This window comes from Lynx rufus, unplaced genomic scaffold (assembly GCF_022079265.1).
Source record: "Lynx rufus isolate CCGP_SWC_20201006 ecotype Redwood Valley unplaced genomic scaffold, mLynRuf1.p SCAF_3, whole genome shotgun sequence".
NCBI lineage: Eukaryota > Metazoa > Chordata > Mammalia > Carnivora > Felidae > Lynx > Lynx rufus.
In genome coordinates this window covers 63,981,321-64,007,513 of record NW_025814845.1, presented here as the reverse complement: position 1 = coordinate 64,007,513, position 26,193 = coordinate 63,981,321, and the positions used below count along the sequence as shown (strand labels likewise).

Sequence of the window (26,193 nt, the reverse complement as noted above, 5' to 3'; positions counted from 1 at the left end):
GCATATTAATTTGATGACTGTTCAAGTGCAAATACATTCTTAAAAAAACAGAAATAGGGAAAAAAATCTTCTTTCTTTTTACTTTTTTTAATTCCTTTTTACTCCCTTCTCCACGCTTTATGTGTATATTGTCATATTTTATACCTTTTAATTCATATTTATGTTTAATTATGGCCATTTCTTTTCCCCTTAAGTGCCTTTAACATTCTTGTAATGCTGGTTTAGTGGTGATAAACTCCTTTATCTTTTGTTTATCTGGGAAACTCTTTACCTTTACTTCAAATCTGAATGATAACCTTGCTAGATAGAGTATTTTTGGTTGTAGGTGTTTTTGTTTCAGCACTTTGACTATATCATGCCACTCCCTTCTGGCTTGCAAAGTTTCTGCTGAGAAATCAGCTGATAGTCTTATAGATGTTTCCATCTAGGTAACTTTTCGTTTGTCTTTTGTTGCTTCTAAGATTCTCTTTTTATCTGAACCTTTGACACTTATTTTGTGCCATGGTGTATCTCCTTGGGTTCATCTTGTTGGGAACTCTCTGTGCTTCTTGGACTTGGATGTCTGTTTTCCTGTCTAGGTTAGGAAGTTTTCAGTTATTTTTTTCTTCAAAAAAGTTTCCTACACATTTTACTCTCTCTCTTCTTCTTCTTCTGGGACCCCTATAATGTGAATGTTTGTTTGTTTAGTATTGTCCAAGAGATCTCTTAATCTATCTTCCTTAAAAAAATTTCTTTATTCTTTTTGTTGTTCAGCTTATGTGCTTTCCATTACCCTGTTTTCCAGATGATTGATATGTTCTTCTGCATCCTCTAATCTATTGTTGATTCCCTCTGGTGTTGTTTTTTTATTTCAGTTATTGTATTTTTCAACTCTCATTGGTTCTTTTTAATATTTTCTATCTCTTTATTAAAGGTCTCATTGAGTTTTTTTCATTCTTTTGTCTAGCCAAGTGAGTATCTTTATAATTATTACTTTAAATTCTTTATCAGGTATATTGCATATCTCTGTTTCATTTAGTTCTTTTTCTGAGGTTTTTTTTTATTCTTTCCTTTGCAGCATATTTCTCTGTTTCCCTATTTCGTTTGACTTCATGTGTTTGTTTCAATGGAGTAAGCGAAACGGCTACTTCTCTTAAAGTTGAAGGAGTGGTGTCATGTATGGTCCCCTATGCAGACTGTGTGTGCTTGGTGACTTTTGCTGGCTGGTTGGAGCTGTGGCTTATAGGCTAGTTACTGTTTTAAACAGTGGCTTCTTATAGAAAGAATAAAGAAAAAAATAATAAAATTAAAAAGATAATAAAAGAAAAGAACAAGAAAAGCACAAAACCAAAAAGAAAAAAAATTAAAAATTAAAAAAAATTAAAAACTAAAAACTAAAAAAAACCCACAAAAAAGTCCCATAAAACCATGGCTTGTTTTCTGTGTCCCAGCACCACAGTATAGCTGATGTGGGCTTGTGGACTCTGGGCTTTCTGAGGTCACAAACTTTCTGTGACAATCTGACCCACCAGTTATGGCCTCAGGACCCTGAAATTATGGCACCTGTAACCTGCCCCTTATGGTGGCCAGATCCTGCTCCAGTCTGGGCTTTTGAGGTGGAAGGGGAGAGAATGTTCTCGGTTCCTTGACCCTTTTAAGCCATGGCCTTTTTTCTGTGCCTCAGCATGTTTAGGGCTGGTATGGGCTTGTGGACCCCAGGCTCGCTGAAGTTGAAAGCTCACTGAGAGGACTGGACCCACCTGTTATGGTGTCAGGACCCTACTCTGGTCTAGGCTTTTAAGGCAGGGGTGGGAACATAAACCATGTTGTTCTCCAGTCCTTTTGACCTGGAAAACTTTCCCGCGGCTCCTCCGTTCCTTGTCAGAGTTTGTGTTGTCTCTTATGTGCTAGTTGCTCTTTCAAATCATGGGTTTTTTTTTTTTTTTCCTGTGCCTGAGGACAGAGGGGTCTATTCCTGGTCCCTCAGTTCTGTCTCTCCTCATTGCCATTGGTAGTAGGGGTGGGGTTCCCTTTGTTATCGTGTCTCAGTCCCTCTTGCTATTCTCTTGCCATTCTCTTTGTCTTTGGGTTGTTCAGTAGCTGTTCAGTCAGCCCTCTGTTCTTCTTCAGAAGGAATTGTTCTATTAATAGGTGTAATTTGTTGTGTTCCATGGAAGAGGCGAGTTTAGAATCTTCCTATGTTTCTATCTTGAACTGGAACTCCATTTGAGTGACTTTTAAAAATACTGAGCCAATATATTTAAATGTGAGTGTTTTTACATAAATACCTAGATTTGGAGCTTGTCCTGAAATATTGGAATATCTGGAAAGTTAGCATGATTTCCAAATGACAATAATCAACCCTAGCTGAGCAGCCACTCTCCTCTGAACAGGGCAAGGCACCTCCAGTTCACCACATTCCTCCTCACTTTGTCCCATTGTTGTCCTGATACCCTCCAACTTATGCTCTTTATGTTTTCATGACCCTGAGAGATATTTCAGTTTTTGGCCTCTAGTCTATTGGATATCATGCTTCTTCTATTTTTGAGGCATTTTAAGTCCTCATATAGATATTTCAGTTGAGATCAACTCCAGATGTCTTCTTGCAAACACATTCTATTTGGCAATTAATTAGGGTTCAATTTGTTTTAGTAACATGCTAACCTTTAGTAAAGAATAATTTTAAACTTTTTTTTTTTGGTTGAAACAGATTTTCTTATGTATTATGATATTTAAGGCTTTCTGGTAAAATAATTTGGTTTCATAAGTCTTGCATTTCCCATCAGATCCTTGACTTACAGTAGTTCTGCATTCTGTTTAAACTAAGAATAATTATCCTTTAAAATGGAACCAAAGTTAGGAATCTGATACATGAATATCCTAGCTTCCTACATAATGATGGAAGTCCAAGTCCAGACATTATTCAAAACATGAATGCTGCAAACAAAAATATTCTCAAACATCAAAAATGTGATCACAAGACAAACCAACATAGGGATAAAACAGGAGGGAGAAATATGATAGGCCACAAAAGGAGGAGTGGCAAGGAAAATCTAGACATTAATATGCAAATTGTAGGGTTCCTGGGGGCTGCTGCCTGAGCTGATGGTTCCAGGACCACAGCATCACTGCCATGACCAGGTCTAGATCTAGGATGTGAGAAGTAAGGTAGATACAAAGTTTAAGAGGGTGCCAAAAAACTTAGCAATCATGATAAGTACTTTAATGCATGATTTAAAACATTTAATACAATATTTTATAAATAAAATTAATGCAAAAAAATTGATGATGTATAAAATGGTCTTGTTGGCCAACAGGGTGAAATTTGGCCAGCACTTAGGAATACTTACCCTATGCCAGGTATGGAGCTAAGTACCTTTCATGCTTTTTAAAAAAGTTTAATATATAAAACAACTTTATGAGATAAATTCTATTATTTCCCATCCTTCTTCCCATTTTATAGGTGAGAAAACTGAGGCTTAAAGTTGAGTGACTTGTTCAAGTTAGAGCTATTAAAGGATAGAGTCAGGATCCAGGCACTTGTATCCAGAAACTGCTTGTGTTCATAGTACTATGGGATGGCTCAGCCTACAGTTAGATCATCAAGTGCTGTGGATGTTGAGATGACTCTACTATCCTGGTATTCCTACTGGGTAGGGATAGGTTCATGACCTCAGAGCAGCCATGTATAGACTGACTTGGGGGAGCTGAATTAATTTGATGGCAAGATATAGCTTGTTGGTTTTCCTATGCTACATGGTTTCTGTCCCAGCCAGTGTTAGGAGGCGGGGGAGAAGAAGGAAGAGTGTAGGCAGGGGGGAGAGAGAGAGAGAGAATCAGGAAATATGTATGCATACAGGGAGAGGCAGAAACCTAAAGACTGTGAGACCAGGATAATGAACTATTGTAGAGGTAAGAGTAAAGAGGAAGAGACTGTTTCTGCATGAAGTTCAAGCTCAAAATGGAGAGCAAGGGCTCCCTGCTGCTGCAGTGGACCCATGTATCTCAGTGCTAGAGCTGTAGTGAAATGCTGCTTCAGTCTCTGGGAGTTCATCTGAGGTCACTCCAGCCTGTTTTCTGCTTCCTTACTGTGTGTTCTTCCCCATAATTCTCTACACATCCGTAGCTTAACAGATAGCCTCAGGTGTACCCCGTAACCTGAAATAGACTGACAGGCCCTTATTCCCAGTTTCGTGGGTCTCTCTTCCCAGCCTCAGTTGCCCTGTCCTCCTGTCCTTTCTCTGTTTTTACCCTCTTCCTGGCCATGTTGCCTCCTCTTGCTTTAATGGAAGGGTTCTCATCAGTGGAGCCATGTTTTTCCTTCTGTGATGTTTAGTGAAACTGTAAAGACCCCAGTGGTCTGTGATCCTTCACTGACTCTCCAGTCAGTTTCTTCATGCCCCTGGGGCTGAGGGCAGAGGGTCAGGAGCCAAGAGGGTCGGCCAAGAAGTGTCCAGTGTCTGAGAGGTAAGAAAGAGAGGGAAAAATCGGTTAGTTAGATTTGCACTACACTCTAAGCACATCTGCTTACTTTAGTGGCCTAATTCTGATGGAATATTACCTTCAGCTGCAGACTTGCTGCTAATGCTGCAACCAGACTTGTAATACAGCTGGTAGATTTTCCAGGAGCACTCAGTGCACTAAAAATAATGATCAACCCTCTAACTCAGGGGCTCTCAGTCCTACCAAATCCAATAACCCCCTCTGGCAGTAAATATTTAACATTTTGTAATGACTCCTTTACTATTTGTATGGACAATATGACCTACTTACACACACTTTAAATAAAATTCTCTAATTGTATAAGAAGAAATAAAAGGAAAGTGAATTAATAAATGAAGCAAATGTAAATTCTTGGGCAGGACCACACCAGACACATAAAAAGCTGTTGGATATGTTTACCTCTTTTTAGAATCATTGAGAATGGGATGGCGAATAGTGCAGTCTGATACAGAGCTTTTATATTAGCCACTCAAAACCCATGAAGAATGTTATTGTCAGTGACATGATTTCCCAAAATGGAAACTATGGTAAGCAGAGTAATGGCTTTTCCGAGGATGCTTATATCCCAATTTCTGGAAACTGAATATGTTACCTTACATGGCATAAAGATTTTGTGGATATGATTAAGTGAAGGATCTTGAGATGGAGAGGTTACACTATATTATCCTGGTGGGCCCAATGTGATCACCAAGGTCCTTCTAAGAGAAAGACAGCAGTGTCAGAGTCTGAGAAGATGTGACAATGGAAGAGGAGGTTGGAACGGTGCAGGGCCATGAGCCAGAGAATGCGGGCAGCCTCTGGAAGTCACAAAAGTCAAGGAAAGGGATTCTCTCCAAAACCTTCAGAAAGTACGTAAGCTTGATGACCCATTTCAGACTTCTGATCCCTAAAACTGTCAGATAATAAATTGTATGGTTTTAAGCCACTAAGTTTATGGTGATTTCTTACAGCAGCAAAAGAAAACTAACCTAGTGACTGACTCTTGCAACATTCCAAATTATCGAAGTTCAGTCTTTTTTTTTTTTTTAAATTTTTTTTTTTAACGTTTTATTTATTTTTGAGACAGAGAGAGACAGAGCATGAACGGGGGAGGGGCAGAGAGAGAGGGAGACACAGAATCGGAAACAGGCTCCAGGCTCTGAGCCATCAGCCCAGAGCCCGACGCGGGGCTCGAACTCACGGACCGCGAGATCATGACCTGAGCTGAAGTCGGCCGCTTAACCGACTGAGCCACCCAGGCGCCCCCGAAGTTCAGTCTTTATAAGATTTATATGATAGCTTTCTTCCTGGGAAATTTATTGAATAGTCAAAGTGGGTGACAGTATTTTGTGGTTATATGTAAAATGGAGCTCGCTTGTAGACTGAACTAATTATAAACAGGGTTTTCACTGTGTTGCCAGGTTTTCTGTTTTCTCACTCTTTAGGTCTCTGCTCTCACCCATTTGCAGTTTTGCTTCACCTTTTGTTCAACTTCCACCTTGTTTTGAGTTTCCTTGCCTTGTGATTTCACCTTCCCTTTGCAGAGTAGCCTTTCAAGATGTTTCTGCAAACATGGTTCCCTCTCTTAGGCTGCCAGCTGTTAAAATTCTTATGTCAGGAACATACTCTTCCTTCAACCTAAAATGACCTTCAGCCTGCAGTTCCTGGGTTTGACTGATGCCTGGTGATCCTTCAGAATTTGGTACCATCATTTCTAAGCAGCTTCTTTATCCTCCACTGTCGTGGGTAGGTCCTTCTCTTGGGTTTTCATTGGTCCCTGAACTTATTTATCTTTTATCTATCATCTATTTTTAAATTTTAATATGTAGACACTGTGCTAAATACTTTAGAATATATTTTGTCATTTAAATCATGTATCAATCCCATGGGTTATTTTTTAATCCCTATTTTACAGGTGGGGAAACAGACTCAGTGAGTAAATATTTAAAACCTAAAGATTAAAAAATGATTCTTTTTCTTAGAATTCTTTATATTTACAAAACATTAAATTTCAGTGGATTATATTTAAAAAGATTAAAAGTTTACAGCTTTTTACTCATTGGTTATCATTTGTTAGGCTTGTATGTATAAACAGAAGTTTCTAGACTATGCCCCAAGCTCTTCAGGATGCTTCCCTTTAGAGTGGATGAATGGTTTACTTTATACATTTGTGGTATTTGGGCTTTTTACAGTGGTCAGTTAATGGAGTCAAATTTATTTGGCTTTCATATATAAAGCCTAAATAAAAATTAAAAAATAGAAGTTTGTATTATAGTTAAACCTTTGCGAAGCCAATTATATATATTTGTGTGTATGTGTGTGTATAGGTACAAATTTAATTCATTCACAAATTGTTCCATACTTACTTACTGAGTGTCACTATGAACCAGGTTGTGTTCTAGGCCCTGAGGATAAGACAGTGAGTATTAAGAAAGACAGTGGAGCTCTCACTATAGTGGGGAGTATATTCAACACTGCATCAGGCAGTCACAGTACTAAGAAGAGAAAGAAATCAGGATAAGGTGATAGAAAGTGGTAGGAAGTTCTCTATTACGTAGTCAATGAAGGCTTCTCGGAGGGGCTGTTATATGCGCATGAGGCTGAATGAAATAAGGGAGAAAGCTGTGTGAATATCTGGTGAAATGTCTTCCAGAATGTAATTTGCAATTATTATCTAATAGTTTGGGTTTTATTTTGAAATCAGACTTAAATATATGAATATTACTTTTTTTTTTAATGGTGAAATACTTTAGATTTAGCCACCTGGACTCAGTTTAGATGATCCCAATTTTGTTGGCAACATCCAAAGCATCATAGTCAAGAGCTGATCAAATATATGCCTTCTTCTTTCCATTGGGCCTGATCAGTGTGTTGACCTTGGCCACGTCAACATCTTAGGGCTTCTTCACAAACTGTTTGATCTGGTGTTTGTTGGCCTTGACATCTACAATGAACACAAGAGTGTTTTTGTCTTTTATTTTCTTCATGGCTGACTTGGTAGTCAAGGGGAACTGGATGATGGCATAGTGGTCAAGCTTGTTTCACCTGGGGGTGCTCTTTTGAAGATATTTGGACTGCCTTTGGAGATTCATTGTCTTGGGCCTTCAGAATGTAGATGATGTATGGATTTTTCTTTTCTTTTCTTTTTTTTTTTTTGGTGACTGTGGACACTTTTCAGCACTGCTTTCTTGGCTTTCAAAACCTTTGCTTTGGCTTCAGCTTTGGGAGGGTCAAGGCCTTCCTTCCTCACTATTGGCGCCATCATTATGAAAGGGCTGTATGAAAAGTATTTATTGAGCACGTGCTAGGTGCTTGGTGGGTGAGGTGGGTTGTTGGATAGCAGGGAAATGTGAGATCTGATGGTGGCTACCTAGTTTACAATCTTGATGGAAACTGAGAACAACACATATAAAAGTATCAAATGGAAACAGTATACAGTTATCTGGTGCTAAATTGTGTGGTACAGATTCTAGATTTGAGGGGACCCTGTTGGGTCTTACAGTTTCAGCAGTAAGAGTTTAATTTTGCTACATTTGAATATTTAAAAAAATGTTTATTATTTTTTTTTTGAGAGGGAGTGTATGTGAGTGGGGGAGGGGCAGGTGGGGGCAGAAGATACAAAGAGGACTCTGTGCTGACAGCAGAAAGCCTGATGTGGGGCTCAAACTCATGAATTGTGAGATCATGACCTGAACCAAAGTCTGACCCTAGATTTAAACATTTTTAAGGACAAGTCTGTAGACTGAAGCAAGGTGAGAAAAATGTTCTTTAATGGAACTTTAGTTTTCATTCCTTTGGAATTTCCTTCTCTTAAGGAGCTATTTATGGAGTCTGTGAAATGTGATTCTAACTGGGGATAGGAAATGATTGGGAATCCAGAAAATCGGTTTGCATTCTGTGATATTTTGAGTAGTGGTAGCTTTCCACGGACCCAGACTCCTGAGTCACTGAATATGGTGGGAAGGGTAACAAATGCATTCTTTTTCCTACTTTTCTTCCCCATCACTTCTCTGTGCTATGAACAAGTGACAGTTGTGATCTTGATTTAAACTTGTAATCAAATGGATATCATCCATTGTCTAGCACAGAGCTCTTGATAATGCCTCCCATTTGGAGCTCTCAATAAATGATTCATGACTCAGATAGGAATATGCTAACAGTATTTGTGCTGGTGGGATTATGACATTTTTGGTATTTTCCAAGTTTTCTGCTTTCCGCAAATCCCACTCACTCATAGTACAGCTTCTGATTATACTTTGGTTTCTGATTATATCACCTTTGAAATAAAAAAAAATGAAAAAATAATTCAAAGAAATCATTGGATTTATTACATTATTGAGTGCTTGTTCAGTTTGCACAATAGATTTTCTTTGTTAAATTTAATTTTTTGCTTCAAAGATTTTATGCTTGAATCAACTTTTTCTTTTATTTAATGATGAGTATTATTGCAAGCATTAATTATAATACCTAGTTTGCACATTATAATTCTCATCCTAAAATGTATAAACATATTTTTTAAATTCAGTAATCCCTTAAGTTCAAGCCTGCATAGAAGATAGGCTTCAAGTATTTACATTTTATAGAAGGGCTTGAAGGCTAGGTGACTAAAACAACAACAACAAACCAGTTACATTTGCAAAGCTGCCTGGTCTGTTCCTAAAGCTACTCCACAGGATGCTAGTGAGAACGTTTCTGAAATATATGTAAGGGCTGCTACAAAACTGAATTGGAAGGCTTTCCCTGTGGTTTTGATGAATAATTTGATTAGCTGAAAAATCAAAGACTATATTCCCCCTTGTTTTGTTCTCTGGTGTTAGAATTCCAGGCAATGATCTTGACGAGCTGCTTCTCACATGGGGGCCTTTGATTGTTGTGGAAGAGCTTTGTTGCAATGTGTGCATGTCAATGCCCTGGCCCCGGAACTGTTGTCTGTGTGTACCTTCCTTGCTCATCTTCTGCTTTGCTCCCTGTGACAGGGGATCGGACCTGCCACGCTGGATTGATTCCCAGGCTCCTCCTTGTCTGTTGGTCTTTGGCAAGGGTCAACTTATAGGGGACATTAGGGTTAGAGGGTGGTAGAAGCCAGGACCCCAGATCCTGCAGGAGACCCCAAGTCCTGCCTTCTTTTGTGATTCCTCCAGCTTTAGGGCTGGTGGTGGCTTTCTGCTATTGCCAGTCTCTGGGCTATCTTGCTTTTCTGTTGGGTTTCTCAGCCTCTCTTCCATTAACTGTGCCATCAATTCTCTGTTACTAAAGTCTCTGATGTAGATATATAGGTGGTTTCTGATTTCCAGTTAGACCTTGAGTTATACAGTTGCCAGTTCTCAGGGATGACTGCCAACAGAACGAACCATTGTCTTTGTGAGAATTTTCAGACAGTTAAAGTCCATGAAATTTACCTCATTTTAGACCTTAAAGAAGAGAATAAAGTGGGAAAATGGAGATAATAGTCTTATCATTTTCTAGGCAGGTCCTTCGGAGCTGATGGTTTATTTTATATACTGCTATAAAATGAGACGTGTTAATTATGTTGACCTGTGAGGTTCTTTATTGTCCACCTTAGATTAGTAACATTTCATAATTAGCAAATGATATAATGTAGTATAAAATGAAACTGCTGTAATATAGCGATTGAGTTATTTCAAAGTTTATCCCTAAAAATACAATATCTTTGTGGTTATGTGAGACAGACATTCTCCTTATTAGCATACTACAAGATAGGCTGGGATATGAGTTTATGTGAGTTTTCTAAGACAGAGGGAAAATATCTATCCAGCATTAACAAGTATGTAGTGATAAGTAAGGAGCTATCATTTCTTTATATATTTTTAAATGTTTATTTACTTGTGAGAGACAGAGACAGAGCACGAGTGGGGAAGGAGCAGAGAGAGAGGGAGACACAGAATCCGAAGCAGGCCCAGGCTCTGAGCTGTCAGCACAGAGCCCATTTCGGGTTCGAACCCACAAACTGCGAAATCACGACCTGTGCTGCAGTTGGTGCTTAATGCTTAACCGACTGAGCCACCCAGGTGCCCCTAGAGGCTATCATTTGTTTAACCGTGTGGAATTCTGCAATGGGGAATACACTGGACTAGCAATTATAAAACACAAATCTTGCCCTAGGTGAGGGTCACTAGAGACAAGAATGGGCAAGTGATGTATTGAGCAAGGGCTCTATAAGAAGTGAGGGCACAGGACAGGGCAGAGGGAGAAGATAAGCATAGATGTGTTTTAGCTCACCTCTAGCCATGACCTGATTGCCTGGGGAACTCTGGAGCATGAATGACACCACAGAGAAGCCCCATGTTGAGACAGGGTGGCTGAACTTTGGTTCATTCAGTCATTGACTGTGGTGGCCCCTGCATGGGGTATAAGTATGTAACCTCCACAGAGGGCATTCTCTGGAGAAAGGTTGTAGCTGTGAGCTCCTAGCAGCAACACTGCAGCCTCTGAGGGATGGGTAAACTGACCTATAAAGGAGCTTTGTACGGACACCCACAATAGCTACTATGGGTATCAATACACAGCACCCTGTCTCCACCACTTATAAACCCTTCGGCAGTGGGCAAGACATATAATCTCTCCAAGTCTCCTGCATTTGTTTAAAAAATGAAAAATACAGGGAATGATAACCACTCTATCACTTTTCCTATTACTCATAAATGTGCTTTGAAAGAAATGAAGTACTCTGGAATATTTATTTTTTAAGTGTTTTTTTGAGAGAGGGAGAGAGGGAGGGAGGGAGGGAGGGAGAGAGAGAGACAGAGAGAGAGAGAGAAAGAGAGAAGATCACAAGCAGGCTCCATGCTGTCAGCATACAGCCTGATGCAGGGCTTGAACTCATGAACCATGAGATCATGACCTGAGCCAAAGTTGGAGCCTTAACTGACTGAGCCGCTCAGGCACCTCTGGAATATTTTCCTAAGTAGCTAGTCTATTGGGGAGACAATGCAGGGTTATAAAGCTGGTTTGAAAATGCCAGTTTTAAACATGATCAGGGTATTCCCTTGGATTCCTCTGAAAACATAGCCCCAAACGAGGACTTGGGTGAACGTAGTTTATTCTGGAGATGATGCTAGCAGGCAGCAGTGAGGGGGTGGGGGTTGTGAGGCAGAGACGGAGGGTAATCCAATATACAGCTGTGCTACTGAGGTCCCTGCAGTGGTGTGGGCGGGCTCAGTCATGCATACTGGGGGCAAGCTGTTAGCAGGCAGGGAGCGAAGGCACGAGTGGCACTGTTCACCCCAGTGCCCAAAGTCTTCTGTCTGCTACTACCACGCTCTTGGTGTTGCTCAGATCCACAAATCTGCTTCATGAATTCTATTCTGTCACTGATTCTTCAAAGACTAGGCTGTCCCTGTCTCTAAGAAAAGATTTATCAATGCAACCAGCTACAGGCCCTTTTGCTGCAGCTGATTTTGAGGCTGCAATGGATAGCCATCATCTCTCTCCTCCACTATCCATTCTTGACTTCCCTCATCCAAAACCAACACTTCTGAGGATGCTTGCTCAGTGGGTGACCCAGACCCTCACCCCTGGTGGGGAGGTCGAAGCCTGGGTTGACTGGCTTCCTACAATTGCTTGTTCTCTGTGATCAGTTGGTGTAGAAACACCCCAGTGTATCCCAAGATATCCAGACTTACTCCTCCTTTTTTTTTTTTTAATTTTTTTTTTAACGTTTATTTATTTTTGGGACAGAGAGAGACAGAGCATGAACGGGGGAGGGGCAGAGAGAGAGGGAGACACAGAATCGGAAGCAGGCTCCAGGCTCTGAGCCATCAGCCCAGAGCCTGATGCGGGGCTCGAACTCACGGACCGTAAGATCGTGACCTGAGCTGAAGTCGGATGCTTAACTGACTGAGCCACCCAGGCGCCCCACTTACTCCTCCTTTTTACCCATTGTGTAGCAGCGACTCTCTCTCCTTAGGATTGTCACAGCCAGTTTCTCTGCTAGTATGGGAACTCCATTCTTTACCTGTGATCCAGTGGCATGAAGAGCCTGAGTGACCAGCGGGTTTACAGCTTTAAGCTCAGCGTCTCATGGAGAAGTATTGGCTTCCAAGAACCAGAGCCTCTATTTTAGCAAAGGTTAAAGTTGTAGAAACGAGAAATCCCAGTTAAACAGTTGTGTCACTGGGAATGATGACAAGAGTCAACCTTGCACTCCTTGGTGGCCAGACCTTTGTTTTCCAGCTTTGAGATACAGAGCACCAGCTTTGGGGTGCACAGTATTGTTTCAGTGCATATAATGAATCCTGGGGAATGGCATCCCAACCCTGCCAGTTGTAGACATGGACTGATGCCATATTTGAGCCAAAATGAGGCCATTCTCAATCCTAACAGACAGGGTCCTTCTAGGTGATGCAATATACAATAGGACCCGTGGATTCGGGGGTCAAGTATCCACTGTTGCATCTTCTCTAGGAGAGAGGTGGTCACCATAAAGCGAATCTAACTCACGTAACCAACTAACTCTGAGATCAGAGGCAAGCCCAAAAGAAGGTCAGTCAGGGCACCAGGTATGTTTGCTACAGTTACTATCACAGATCTTTTGTGAGGTTCCTCCTTGCATGCGATGCTAGGCTAGCGACTATACCCAGGAAGTGCACTAACACTAGCTATCTCTTATCTTCTATCCTGTTCACACAGTCACTCAGGAAATACTGGGTAACTTTTCCAGAACTGTGCCAGGTTCTATGTTAGAGATAGAAATATGAGTAATTTTCTGTCCTTTGGAAACTCACCACCTAGTACAGGAAATAGATATATAAATAGTGAACTATATTTTGTAATTGATGCTTTTTAATATAGTGAATACAAGAAAGAGAGTAATTTTGCCTGAAGAAGTTTGGAAAGACTTCTTAGAGGAGGTGATTATAAGATGAATATGAGTTTTCAAGTGACATTGGTAGACAGAAGGAATGCTGGGTAGAGAAACAAGCATGAACAAAGGCACTGAGACATGAGGGAACATGGCACGACATGGTAATGACAGGAGCTTTAGGTACTAAAGAAAAGGATATGTGTTGTTGGGATGGGAAGGGGGTAGTCAGAGAGGGGCAGAATGTGAGGAGAAAGGAAATGTTTAACCAGATCAAATGGAAAGGCCCTGTATTGTATTCGAAGGAATTTGGACCTGACATCTCCAATGTAGACATGTGTGTATAGGCCATACAGTCAGCACAGTGGAAACATTAAACTGGGATGTGAATGGGTAGATAAGACAGTGTTGTAGTGAAGTTCTCAGAGCCTATGCCATAGCATTACCAGAAGGCTGGAGCTGGAAGGAACCTTTCCTGCCATTTTCGAAAGTGTTTCAAATGAAATCCTACAATGGACATCAACATAGTCTAGTACGGTCAGAGCTACTCTGAAGCAATGAAGATGATGGGGTCAGAGGAGTCTGAAGGGAAGAGGCCCTCAGACCTAACTAAATGCCCCCTTGCTCTTTTTGTTTACCAGGTAAAGAAATGAATAGTTGTATGAAATCATGTGTGATTTACCCTGGGCTAGAACAAGAATCTTTGAGAGTCTGAAGCCCTTTTTCCTTATTGTTATTTTCTTCAGATATCAAAATGTTATGGACACAGAATCTCAAATGACATGTGCGAACTTTTTTTTTTCATAAAATATTGAGTGTTAATAAGAGTCTAGTCAATGTTGGCTAGTCTTACTATTTCAATTAACCAAAGCACACAAACAAGTATGTTTTGGAAGCAGGTTAGGGGAAATGTGAGGGAGAAATGGGGTAAGAATGTGTTGAGTCCCTGCTTGGATGGCGACTGGGGAAGGGAAATATGGGCATCCCTAGTGATGGGAAGTTTGTCACAAGTTGTCTCTGACACGCCCTGTTCCCTTTTTCTGAAATTATTCCAGTCTCAACATTAAGCCTAGAAAATCAACAAAGACTTGGAAAAGGGGAGGTCTGAGTGGTGTTGGAGGCAAGTTATAAATACTCTGTCTCCTTGTTGCTTGGAGCTCTTATCTTTTGCCTTATGGTGACATCTATCTTCTTTTTAATTTGATCCCTAAACTAGATATCTCCATTGGATGAAAGGAGCAAAGTGGGGAGGAGAAAGAGAGAAGAGGAAACATGCCCATGAGTGGGGATAGCAGGACACAGGGCCCTGCTAGAATTACTTAGGGGGCATTTTTCAAACTACCCATGGCTCTTCTTCCACTAGTATAAATGTTAATAATACTTCCCTGTGGGAGAGGTGAGGTCACTAGTGAGCCACAATAGAATATGTCCTATCCCTTAAGCGTGCTAGGGAGAAAAGGGGCTCAGAACTCCTGATTTAACTGTTGTTTTCGCCTTACCCTTCTGATAAATTCTGGGAGAATCCTTTCTAATTTCATATTCTTCATGACATTAGAAAATTGATAGCTCCTGGTGTTTGTTTATTTATGACAGCCCTCAGTTTATAATTAATCCTAATTAATGATAGCATGATAAAAATCATAAATATCACTGCTAAGAGTCTTAGGCTCATATGCTAGATAGTTCAGGACAAATGTCTGCATTTGTTTCATGTTTTAGCAATGGAAAATGGAATAAGAGGGAGGATGTTTCCTATGTGTTTATTGTGATACTGTGTCATAAAAACATTCCCAGTGTTCTAAGTTGGTTTTAAACACCTACAAGTATGAGTGAGTAATAACGATGTGAAAAAAAAGATCACAAAGAGCTTTGTATTTTGGTGATTTGTGGGCCGTAAGAATGGATGAGGGGAAAGATTTAATACTTTATAACCACATCTTTTAAATAAAATAAGTTTAGTACAATTGCGTTGCTTGCTTCCATGAATGGAAAAGGTTTTTTATTTCTCCAGTGTATTTTGGAAATATTTAAGTCGTGAAAAGAAAGGGCACAGGGTTAACTGTATTGTAATTTTATCCTTTTTTTTTTTTTGCTTTAAAAAATTCATCACAGAAATACACGCACATGGTTTTAAAAGTCAAATAATGCTAAAAGGCTTACATATAAAAAAATAGCAGTCATCTGTGCCCTCCCTCAATGCCATTCTCCAGAGGCAGTTAACGGTTTGCAACTCTTTTCATGTACTCTGACTTCCTATTTTATGAAGCCAGAATTTTCAGTCTCATACCCTGTCTTCTTACCTTCTATATCTTTTCAAGACTGCTATTTCACAAATTTGGGTTAACTTCCTGTTCCTGGTTTTTTATTATTTTTACTAAGTAAATATTATTTTTTACTGAGCCAAATAGGCTATGATTCCATTTGCTTTACTTTATAACCTTTTTTCTTTTTTTTTTTAAATTTAAGTTTATTTATTTTTGAGAGACAGAGAGCACAAGCAGGGGAGAGGCAGAGAGAGAGGGAGACACAGAATCTGAAGCAGGCTCCAGGCTCTGCACTGTCAGCACAGAGCCCGATGCGGGGCTCGAACTCACAGACTGTGATCATGACCTGAGCCAAAGTCGGACGCTCCATTGACTGAGCCACCTAGACGCCCCACCTTTTCTCCTTTTTTAAAAAAAGTGAACTATAACTAACATGCAGTATTATATTAGTTTCAGGTGTACAATGTCATGATTCAGCAATTCTCTACACAGTGCTCAACAAGATAAGTGTTCCCTTACTCCTCTTCACCTATTTATTTTATAACCTTTTATTTTTCCTGAAATTAGTAATTGCCTCATTCATTATTTTTATCTGTTTCACTGCCTTTGGATCTTTGGTTCAACTCTTCCAATACCCTCCAGCAGCTTTGTAAAATGTCTTTCCTGAGATTTTTCTCAGGGTCAAACCTATCTAACAATCTGTTATATTCTATCCTCTTTATTTTTTTATTTTTATTTTTTTTAATTTTTTTTCAACGTTTTTTATTTATTTTTGGGACAGAGAGAGACAGAGCATGAACGGGGGAGGGGCAGAGAGAGAGGGAGACACAGAATCGGAAACAGGCTCCAGGCTCCAAGCCATCAGCCCAGAGCCTGACGCGGGGCTCGAACTCACGGACCGCGAGATCGTGACCTGGCTGAAGTCGGACGCTTAACCGACTGCGCCACCCAGGCGCCCCTATTCTATCCTCTTTAAAAAAATTTTGTTTTTAATGTTTATTTATTTTTGAGAGAGAGAGAGAGCGAGCGAGAGCAAGCGAGCTGGGGAGGGGCAGAGCGAGAGGGAGACACAGAATCCAAAGCAGGCTCCAGGCTCTGAGCTGTCAGTACAGAGCCCACCGCTGGGCTGGAACTCACGAACCAGGAGATCATGACCTGAGCCTAAGTCGGAAGCTTAACCAACTGAGCCACACACACGTCCCCTGTCCTCTGTTTTTAAAGAGGTCAGTTACTCTGCTCTGCCCTGGAGTGGTTGCTCCCTGGACCTGCTGTAGGACTGCTGTCCTTTGCCTAATTCACTTTGCTTCTCTCTCCTGTGACCAGGATGTATATCATTTTTCTTTCTTAGTTTGTTTTTTAATCCTCCTTGGCTTCCTGAAAAGCCATCGGAGGTCAATTTTCTGAGACTTTAATATTTGACAATATTTGCTGGACTTTGACACTTGATAGTTTGGCTAAATCTAGAATCCTTCGTTTCAAATTATTTTCTTTTGAAACTTTGAAGCTATTACTATGCTGACTTCTAGTTTATAATGTTGCTTTTGAGAAGATGGATGCTTTTCTTATTTCTGATCCTTTTCCTGTGACCTCTTTTTCCTTGCTACAAACCTTTAAGATCTCTTTATCTCTGGTATTCTCAAATTTTACAATGCTATCTTCAGTATGGGTTTCTTGTTGACTCATTTTGCTGTGTCTTTTAAGCAAGAAACTCATGTCCTTCAGTTCTGGCAAATTTCCTTGAATTGTTTCTTTGAGAATTTCTTCATTAATGGTTTCTCTGTTCTCTCTTTTTAGAATTCCTAGTGGCTAGATTAAACCTCTACCTTCTGAAGTTTTTTTGTCCTATTTACCATCTTTTTGTACTTTTGTCCTATTTTCTGGGTGAATTCCTTGACCTAATGTTACTGTTCTTTCACTGTTTTTTATTTGTAAATTTTAGCAGTATTTTTAATATCTAGAAGAATTTTCTTTTTTATGTTTATTTTTACAGTATGTTTTCATTGCATGGCTCTAGTCTCTCCCTCCACCGGTAGAGATGCTAATATGCACCCTTGGAGGAGAGGAAGGCGCTTTTGAACCTCTTTGCCATGAATATGTCATATCCCTTGGGCATGTTGGGAGAAGAGTTTCAGAACCCCTGAGAATATTGAAAAAGTGTCTTTGTAGTTTTGATTTTCTTCCTGCATTGTTTTAGTTTCTTCTGAGTTTTTTTTTTTTTTTTCCTCATTATTTGTTTGCTTGTTTCACTTAGTGTTACAGACTTTCCTCAGATGCCTGGAGTCTGTGGCTGTCCATTCATGTTTATGAGTGAATCTTTAGAAAGCTGATTGGAAGTTGTGTCTGTTCTTTGGACTTTTCAGATGATGGGCTTTGTTGCAGGGTCATTACGATGACATGGGTTTTTCACTGGGGACCTTCAAATGTCAGAATCTGTAGTGTTTCGTCTGGGGGTGGTTAAGATTTTCTAGAGAAGTTTTCTCCAGTCTTCTGGATGTTGCCTCTGTTTAGGTCTGCAGACTTTCACTTAATCTCCCTGTTTTAATTTGCACACCTCACCTCCACACTCCCTCTTGCCTCTTGTCTCTGAGTGTGGACCCTCACTTTCTTCCTGCAGCAGTGGTAGAGGGGTGGTCAGACGCAGCTTTATCCTACCTTCTGTGCTAGCCTGTCTGGATCCAGTAGGTATTTGTAATTTGCTTCTCTTCATTATCTTCCTTTGTAAGCATTTAGATGTGTTCTTCCTTCTTTCTGGCAAGTCATTTACTTCTCTATTGCTTTCTGCTGTCTTATAATTTAGTTCAGAATTAAAATTGTCTCAGAGTCTGATCAGAGATTCAATTCCTGTTTCTGATTTTTACTTCCTTGAGTATTAGGGTGATTTTTAAAGTGGGAGAGGTTGGACCATCTTGAAACTGAAAATCCAGCAGTAATCACTTTAATTATAACGGAAAATAATTGGGAATGGCTAAATAAGTTGCTGAATGGAAAGACTTTTTTTTTCTCTTAAATTTCCCTTTTGCTAAAAGCTGAAACACTGATCTTATGAAAACATTTTTCTTAAATTTGTGAAAGTGGATGGGGAGACCATGAAAGTGATTGATTATGGCTGAAAAATCATATTGCAGCTTTTCCCCCATCATTGATAGTGTGAGAATTTCTTCCTTTCTTTTCATACAAATTCATATTTTCAGATCACACCAAGATTTGAATACAATGGAAGGAAATTGTGAATTGTCCAGGCTGTCCGTAGTGCTCTGCATCTTTGCACAGAAATCCCAAGTACAATCTTAACTTATGGGAAAAGTGCTCAGTATTCTGGTGTCATAGAACTGACGTATCATGTTTAAAGTAATGGAGAAAATTAGATGAAGAGTCTAATGGCTGGGTTAATTTGGGAGCAGGATGCGAAATTGTCTCCTGAGAGAGTGGTTTTGTGGGAGTGATACAAACAGGAACTAGGTTATAGGTGGTCAGAGAAGGCAGTTGATGATAATTGCTATTGAACATTCACTTTGTGGCGGGGACTGGGCTTGGAAATGCTTTCGGTTCCATTCCATTTCCATCCTTATAATAACCCTATGTGGAAAATACCGTTACCTTTATTTCACAGGTTGAGAAGCAGAGGATGAAGTGACTTGACTGAATTTACACAGACCCAGTATTCAATCCCTGGAAGCCTGCCCCTGGAGCCTCTGCTACTAATGTAGTCTGCAGTGGCAAAGAGGCCATGGAGACGATATATAAAAAAGGGATGCAGTGGGTATAGACAAAGGAGGCCTCTGGTATGGGCAAGGGAGGCAGCCTGTATTGACAACATGCAAGGAAACCGTGCCCCAGGGTCTTGCGAATATTGCTGGAATGAGGGCGTGAGGAAAGGAACTGGGTAAACATTTGCTTCTGTTTGAGTGCGTACCTCCCAGCGCCCCTCCACCAATTAGGAGAGCTGTCTTCAAGGATGCTGCCTCAGATTCTGAAAAGAAGACCCCAGGACACTCATTAATGAGAGGAGGGGAGTCACAGCTGACAGAAAAATAAAGCTCTCAGTGGGAGACCTGAGGCCCTGGTAAGGCCTGGAGCTTGTTGACTGAGCAGCAAGAGACCCCCTCTCCCCAGTACTGGGCTCCCCTCACTCGATAGCCTCCCTGCTGCATGTTCGAAGAGCCCTCTCCCCCTATGACTCGCCTTATATGGGACAATTAATGAGCAGCGTGATGACAGGAGACACCTCTCCATATTGCTCAAGCTTGGGCTTGTGACCAGACAGTCTGCCATTGCCCTCCTGGTTCCATTAGAGAAGAAGTGCCTTTTCAGCAGTTTGCAAAATTAGGTTGTGAAAGCAAAGGGCACGGAGTTAACTGCATCACATCTTTCATTTATTTAGTCGATTGCTTATGGGAGAAGCATGGATTTAGAAGGGAGGGCTGTTTTGTTCTAAGATGTAATCCCTCTTTAATCAATATTAAGATACTTATTAGACTTACTTGGGACAAGAATGGCTGGATTCTGTTACCCACTAATTTAATACAAAAGGAAATCCCTTAGAGTTTTCAAAAGGTTTTCTTCTATGTAACCGTTTTTGTTTCTAAGAGGAAGGTGTTATTTTTCCCTTTCTAAGATCAGGAGACTGAGGCTCAGAGATGTCTATGTAAGTGCTATGCCCAAGGCCATGCAAGGTTGAAACAGACATAGAACTAAGATTGACTTGCTCATAATCCTGGGTCTTTCCTCAGTGTCCTATTGAGTTGCGTGTTGTGTAACATTTGCTAAAGCCAATAGCTCTTCGAGGCTTTAAAATCATTCCTGTCACAAGGTCCCAGGAGATCATCCAGGAAGAGTCGGTCAGTTGCTCATTAGACATTTCTTTTTTGATCACATGAGTCCTCACTACATTTCTAGGCACATGGAAAAAAAAATCAGGTCGTGTTTTAGGTCTTTAAGACATTTTCAGTCACGTTGGAAGGTAAGTAAACAAAATACTTAGGGAACAATTAAGTTCTTAATTGCTACTAAATGGTAAATGTGGAGCTGCTCAAAAAAGGGAAAGACATGGCAGAGGCTGAACTACCTGGGGAATGGAGACAGTGGAGACATGTGAGTAGATGTGGAGGAATGGGTAAGGATGGAAAGATGGTTGAGGCCCAGAAGGGCAAGAAAAGGTTTTTCCTACCAAAGGAAACAGAATTAGAATATGCAAGGGAATGTCTTGGGCCAGCTTCAGAGTTTGAGGAATGTGTGAATGTGCAGATATACATCTCTTTGGTCTCATTTCTTCTACTTGGTTTTCTTTCTCTCACAAGACTGCATAACTCATTGAGTATATTGTCTAACTTTAAATTCTAGCCACTTCCTTCCCCAGAATTGATTTGAAGGAGGTTTTTTTTTCTTCTTCATAACACTTGTCTATGTTTATCAGAATATCCATATGGAGGGGCGCCTGGGTGGCTCAGTCGGTTAAGCGTCCGACTTCAGCTCAGGTCACGATCTCACGGTCCGTGGGTTCGAGCCCCGCGTCGGGCTCTGGGCTGATGGCCCAGAGCCTGGAGCCTGCTTCCGATTCTGTATCTCCCTCTCTCTCTGCCCCTCCCCCGTTCATGCTCTGTCTCTCTCTGTCTCAAAAATAAATAAAAGTTAAAAAAATTAAAAAAAAATATCCATATGGAAACAATTTGTATTATTGTAACAAATTTAGAAAAGACAAATAAGAATAGGACTGTCATGCAAATGTCTCAGTGCCTACATAGGGGGAGAACCTCCATAAATGAGGCAGGCAGAACCAGTCATTGCCCTTCAGTATTGCCATAGTGTTGCAAATCATCTCTTTTCTTCACTACACCATGAGCCCCTAGAAGGAAGAGACTATGTCACATGCATCTTTATATCCCCAGTCTCTAGTATATACCTAGCTGGGAGAGGTTATTTAAACTTTACCATTCATTTATTTGAATGAATAAATGCACATAAAGGGAAGTCTAGCTTTCATCCTGTGTACTAATTAAGATAATGATAGCTGCTATAATAAGTAAGCCCCTAAACTTCAGTGACTTTGTACAACAGAACTCTAGTCATCACTCATAATAGTCTAATGTGGTGTCCATGACTGATGGGTGGCCTTCCTCTACTTGGTGATTCAGGAGCCTGGGCTCCTTCCAGCTCATCGCTCTGCTTTCCACTGGGGCTTCAGAGCCCACTGTAGCTGGTGGGCAGACCGGGAAGAGAGTATAAGGAGGGCACAAACAACACACATCACTGTGTTCACATTTATTTAACTAGAATTAGCCACATGACCTTACCTAGGAACAAGGGGGGCAGGACATGTGGTCTGTGGCTGGGCAGCTTTCTCAAAGAGACTCAACACCCATCATCATGGATGAGAAAAATATGGATTTTAGTGGATAGTTTGCCATCTCTACCACATCTGATCTTTAGCACTACCTGCTCTGTGACCTCAGGCAAGTTCATAGCCTCTCTAGATCTCAGTTCCTTACTTGTAAATGGGGATAATATATTTATCCTGTGTGATTGTTGTAAATATTAAATGGTACATATATTTGAAGTAGTTAGTAGTAGTACTTAATATATAAGAGATGTTATAATATTGTTACATTTTGGGGCACCTGGGGGACTCAGTTGGTGCCTGACTTTTGACTTCAGCTCAAGTCATGATCTTACAGTTCATGGGATCGAGCCCTTCGTTGGACTTTGTGCTGACAGATCCCCTCGCTGCCCCTTCCCTGCTTGCACATGTGCACCCATGTACACATGCACTCTCTCTCTCTCAAAATATAAAAATTAAAAAATGTTACTTTTTCATACTTCAATTCCAGTAAGATACTTACCATGTTAACATTTTTCTTTAACCATGACCATAGCACATACAGAACTAGGAGGGCAACCCAAGAGAATATGTAGTCTCAGGTCTTAAGTTAGAGGAAGAGGTGGAGATTTGTAGATTAGTAACTCCTACTGGGGCCATGGCACACACTAAGGCTAGGGTAACATATGGTGCCTGTTTGGTACTGTGGGCTTTAGATAAAAAGAGGATTTTTTTTTTCCTTCAAAACTTACTACAGATGTGCTAAGAGAAGTTAGATATTGTCAGTGTGAAAAATGATTCTTTTGTAGATTCTCACTCCTTTCTAGTGGAGCTAGATGGAATGGGATTATTACAAGTTTATCCCATAGACCAAGGAGAACAAAGGAGTGTAAGGACTCAGGGCCATGGAGAAAGAAGAGAAGGGAAGGAGAGGGAAAAGTACAGAGAGTAAGAGAAGGGAAATAGAGCTGGGATGGGCCCCCTGGGTCTTCCTTTATTTCCTAGCTGTGGGAGTGTATTGGCTGCTGAAGGCTCATAGCCGGGTCCTCTCCCAGAGATTGCCCTTGGTTGTAGGGAGGTGCCTACTCCAAGGTCAAACCCCTCCTAGTCAAGGTGGCATTACCAAGACCCATTGCAGAGTCTCTGAAGAGCCATCCCAGATTTGCACTTCCCAGCGGAGTTGGCTGAGGCTTTGGTTGCAACTGAGTTCAGCTTCTCCTTCTGCTCAGTTCTGCCAGGTTCCTACACCCTTAACAGCTGTGGTTCCCAGCCCACTTCCAGGAAGTTTCCTGCACAGGACTCCCCATCTCAGAATCTGTTTCCTGGGAACTGTACCTATGAGAGAAGAGAAGGGAAGGGAAAAGAAGCGTTATGCCCAGAATTCGTGATCCCCAAAGACCACCAGGGAGCCAAGTCCGATGCAAAAGCAAAGAGCCTTTATTCAAGCTAGCTCGAGCTCAGTCCCCTACCTGCACCAACGCAGTGGTGAGATGCCGGAGAGAGAGAGAGAGAGAGAGAGTTTCAAAAGCACAAAGGTTTTATAGGGATCTAGGGGCGGTTGGTGGGGTAATGGTTGTGGCCTTAGCCGATTGGCTGGGGAAGGGTCAGAGTCCCGTTGCGCAGGTTGCCAAGCGTGGTTTGAACGGGAAGTTTGAATGGGTGAGCGGGAAGGTGCTCAAGGGGAGGAGGCATGGTCTGAGGTTTGAGCTGGAATTTCTTTCTGTGGTTTTCCCGGAAAGGGGGCCATGTCGGGGACATAGTCACTCAAGATGGAAGACACAGAACAAAATGGAGTCGGCCGGCCTGGGTCCGCTCTTTCAGAAGGAGAGCAAAGGAAGAGGAGAGGACCTACAGGAGAGGGAACTTTTGCTTTTGGATGGTCTTAGGCAGCACTTCCTGAAGGTGCCAGTATGAAAGGCCTCCTTCTTGTTTACCTCTGGGAAAACTCAAGGTTAAACAATATGACTCCGGCTTCAAGTGGAGGGCTCTGTACGTTCTTCTGGACACCCTTGATATGCTTGCCCAGCTATCAGTGAGTTTGTTTAATGATGGATTGCTCTGTTCACCTTCCACTATTAAGGGCCAGTGCTGGTGTTATATAGTAATTCTGCACGCAGAATGTGCCTTTTACAAAATCTGTTTTCTCCCTGCTTTTCTGCTTGCCACCAAACATAGTCTAACTTACCAAGTTCTGCTCTGAACAGAACAACCATGTACCTTCCACGTTCACGTGTTAGAAGAAAAGAGGAAAATTTTATTTATGGCTTCTATAGTGAAAGGCTTTCACCCAGAGGGCTTATGTTGCTTTTCACTCCTGCCAATAGGCTATGAAAGTACGTTTTATGGTCTTCTGTGCCAAGCACACAGTGGGCCTGTAAAATACATTAAAAAAATTTTTTTAATGTTTATTTATTTTTGAGACAGAGAAAGACAGAGCATGAACGGGGGAGGGTCAGAGAGAGGGAGACACAGAATCTGAAGCAGTCTCCAGGCTCTGAGCTGTCAGCACAGAGCCTGACGCGGGGCTCGAACTCACAGACTGTGAGATCATTACCTGAGCTGAAGTCTGATGCTTAAGGGATTGAGCCACCCAGGCTCCCCAGCATTTTAAAATGAATTGCATGGAATCTGTAACCAGTGTGACCTCACTGGCTGCAGTGAAAAGGATTCCTGGGAAAGCTAAGGCCCTGAGGCTGCCATGCACCTTCAGGCATTCCCAGCCTTCTCCATTTGCTATCTTTTTTATGGACTTATTCCATAACAGAGCTCCCACTTCAAGGATACTGTGAATATTCTAAAATTTTCCTCTGTTTTAAAGGATTTTGTTTTCTTCATGGGTGGGTTTGCCACCATGAGATTCAATTTCCCTGATAGAAGTGTGTGCTCTGCCTCTCATGTGTGATTAATTCAGAGGAAGCATTTATCCGTTGTGATCTAAATGTGTATTTGTTTTACCCTCAGCCAACAAGACAATTACAAATGTTGTCTTTCCTGCAACTATAGGCTTGGAAATGCGGTTGTCACGGTGAAAGCTACAAAGCATATGAGTTCCAGGCTCTGTGCTGACACTTGACTAGCTGAATACATGTAGGAGCCAGAAAGTGAAGCATTTTTCACTTGGAGATGATGAATGCTTTTCTGCCCCACAGAATTTGGCAATGTGCTTTACTTGGGCCTTAATTTGACCCAGAGTTGTCCCTGGAAGCATGCAGACTGACATGTGCTTCTTCCTCCTGCCTTAGGGTCCTTGTCGACTCCAAAATCTCTGATGGGTCCCAGAATCTGGGACGGACTCTGCCTGCAACTTGAGCAAGTGGCTCATTCTGTATTCTCAAGGATGGAGCATCTCCATTGCTATCCTGGGGAAGGTGGAGCCCAATGGGACCATAAATCCACATCTCTCAGACCTATTTACCTAAAACCCATTACTCCTCTGTTGTCACATGCTGAACATTCATTCATAATAAATACTTTTCTGCCCATAGTTCTAAAGACAGAGATGATGGTGAAAATAAGCTGATAACTGTGCCATCTTTGGTATTAAAACTGGAAAAAAAATATGACTGAGGTGGTGCCCTTCCTACTGACAAGCCTGAATATCTGATGCTATCCTGTGATGGTTCCTTAGGGAGTACTTTTATGTCATTGTCTTATAACTGTCACTCTACTGTGCCAAAGGGAAACTTTATTTTCATTTGCATATTCTGAAAGTTTATTGAATTTTAAGAGATGTGTGCCTGAAAAATAACTTGTCTGGATATATTTAGGAATTTGCATTTTTTTTCCTGGTTGAAACTGCCAAGCCTGGCTCCTACTGTAATCATTTATTTAGTATAGCTTTATGTGGATTTAGTCCAAGTACTTGGGATTTAAAAAGGTATGAGCCATGATTCCTGTACATCGTAAAATGAGCAAGTAATACCTGTAAGCAAGTAGTTGGTGCCCTGAACCCTCACTGGAGCTATGTACCAAGTGCTCTGAGAGTAGACAGGAAGGAGGAGAGAAGAGCCAACCAAATCAAGCTGGGATACTACGGTCACAGTGGAAATGGCATTTGAACTGGGTTGTAAAGAGTAAGGAGGAGTTTGGAAGAGTTTGGATGGTAGAGATAAAGGATAGGAAAATATAGCAAAGATCACCCCAGACAAAGGGCAGAGCATGATAAGGCAAGGGGATACAACACAATGGGGCATGTTTGTGGATTTGAAAGGCATTCCAGGGGCAGAAAGGCACACAGAGATTGTCAAAAGCTCTGTATGATAGTTTGAGGGATTTGAAACTTAGGTGGAACCATGGAGGCTTTTAGGCAGGAGAATGAGGATAAGAGTGAACAG

At 41.2% G+C, this 26,193-nt stretch overlaps 1 pseudogene; it reads right to left on the bottom strand.

Annotated features, from left to right (window-relative positions):
• Positions 1 to 7,235: 7,235 nt before the first annotated feature.
• LOC124520651 (60S ribosomal protein L23a-like) lies at positions 7,236 to 7,723 on the bottom strand (annotated as a pseudogene).
• Between the last annotated feature and the right edge of the window lie 18,470 nt (positions 7,724 to 26,193).